Raw genomic sequence first — 2,338 nt, forward strand, 5'->3', positions numbered from 1 at the left:
GTTCCTCACATGGAAAATTTCAAAAAAAAAAAAAAAGCTTCACACATTTTTCATTCAATGTAAGATAAAAAAAATATTGAGAATTTTAGTTGTAGAAAGTTCAAAATAGTTTGATTTGTCTTGTGTGAGGAAGTAAAAAATAGAGTAGAATGAGGAGCCGTGTAACCATTTCCATGTTGCCATTAGCTTAGCAATACTCACACCTTTACAATGCGAGTGCCAAACAGGCCACGTTCCAAACGTCCATCGTCAAAAAAAAACACGAGTTCACGGAGTCCCATTTGAAGGCCCAGTTACATAATCTGCTTTGTTAGCCAAGTCAAAAGAAAACAAATATCTAACATCTCCCAAATTTAAACGTTAGCTAAATTTGAACATATTAAACTAACCTAGAGAGCTTAAAAACAAGCTCTCTAGGTTAAACTTGTTTAATTCAAAAGGCTTTAAAAACGGAACAATTTGTTACGACACAAAACAGTGTTGACCAAAGTCTCTACTAAATAAACTCAAATATAAAATAAAATCGTAGCCATTTAAAGTGTGGATTTACGCAAAGATTTGACGCTAAGGGAGTCCGTTACTGTTTGAGGGTTTTTATTGGGGGGAAGAGGATTATTTTTAATTTAATACAACAGTCACTTGGCATATAATATTAACATTTGAGAAACAAAAATAAGAACTTTTAGCCACAAATACGAAGTATTTTACAATTAGGACTAATTACACACTTTAAAAAACAAGGACTAACTGTACAACTAACAGCGGAGCATCTCGTCAACATTGAATATTTTTAACAGTAAAGGTTTTAATATTCTAGCAGCGAGGTCTTTTAAATTACAAATAAACTTTTTACACTTTAATGCTTCATTATGGGAACTTCACGTAAAATATAAATACCTTACTTGATGTGAACCTCCAAATTTAGGAACCTTTTTCCTCAGAACACTCGTAATTACAGGATCTCTAATCCTGATCATGATACCTTAATTAAAAATAAGGTAGAAAATCTCAAAACATACAGAATTGGATTTCAAGATCTCTTGAAGATTTCATCTGCTAACAACAAGATCAGAATTTCACATTTTTCCAGACAAGCTTACGATGTTTCTATCTTACATTGACAGTAAGGGTCAGAACTTTACAAGTAAGCAACTTCAAATTTGGATCTTATTATCTGTGCTCCGACAACAGAAGGATTTTCCCCTTTTCAAGTTACAAAATCTTTAAAATTACTGTGAAAGGCGTGTTTTATTCTGAACAATTTTAGTAACATGACGACCAGGGCCAAATTCCACAATTTAGAAGTCCAGAAAACGGACATAAACACGAGTTATATGGCACTTTAAGCGTTCCTGTGCTTTTAACTTTTGACAAAACCTGCTCAGGATTAACATCATTCTACAAAACAACAGGACATTTTTAATCCAAGTTAAAAATAATAAATAATAATAATGATAACATTATGATGATGTATTGGCTTTCGTGACATAACTTTTTTTAACAGAAATATTTCAAATTTTTACCTGCTGTGGGATTCACAGTGAGCTCCTAAAATGTTTAATCTGAGTCCAAACTTAATAAAAAATGGCATAATTGTGATTTAAAATTATGTTCAGACTGTGATTTATTTTTTTTACCGTGTCACTATAATTTATTTATGTTTATCATTTCAAAATTGTTTCTATTTATTTCCTTTAAAGGAAAGATTTACAGAAGAGAATTAGCGTCACACGTGACAAATGTTTTTTTTCAAATATATATATATATATATATATATATATATATATATATACACACACACATATATATATATATATATATATATATATATATATATATATACACACATACACATATACTGTATATTTACATGTGGCCCTGATTCTCTTCTGTAGAAATAAGAACTAGAATATCAGGAAAAATTAGCATTTTTGTTGTTGCTTTTCTATAAAGAGTTGTACACAACTAGCTTAACCTATTAAAACCTAAAAAGAAAAAAGAAAAAAAAGGGTTGAGTCAATGATACCATGGAAGCCAAAAATAACCCAAAAATGCTAGATTCACATTTCTTTGCTCATGCTAAAGACGCTACGACTGAACGGCTAAGCTGCTAGTGTTAGCATGCTTGGCTAGCTATTTTATTACCTATCTTGTCACGGATTATTTTTAATTTATTTTAAATGTGTGGATTATTGTACTAAACGGTGTACTTCATTTGCTCTCAACAACAGTTCTGTGTGTAAATAAACGTTTGAATGAACTCAATCTTTTTTGTTGTTTTTTGTCTCGTGAACAAAAAAAAAACCTGTCTGGGTAACTTTAAGTGTTTTATGATGAT

The sequence above is a fragment of the Solea solea genome, chromosome 13, assembly GCF_958295425.1.
Source record: "Solea solea chromosome 13, fSolSol10.1, whole genome shotgun sequence".
Classification (NCBI taxonomy): Eukaryota; Metazoa; Chordata; class Actinopteri; order Pleuronectiformes; family Soleidae; genus Solea; species Solea solea.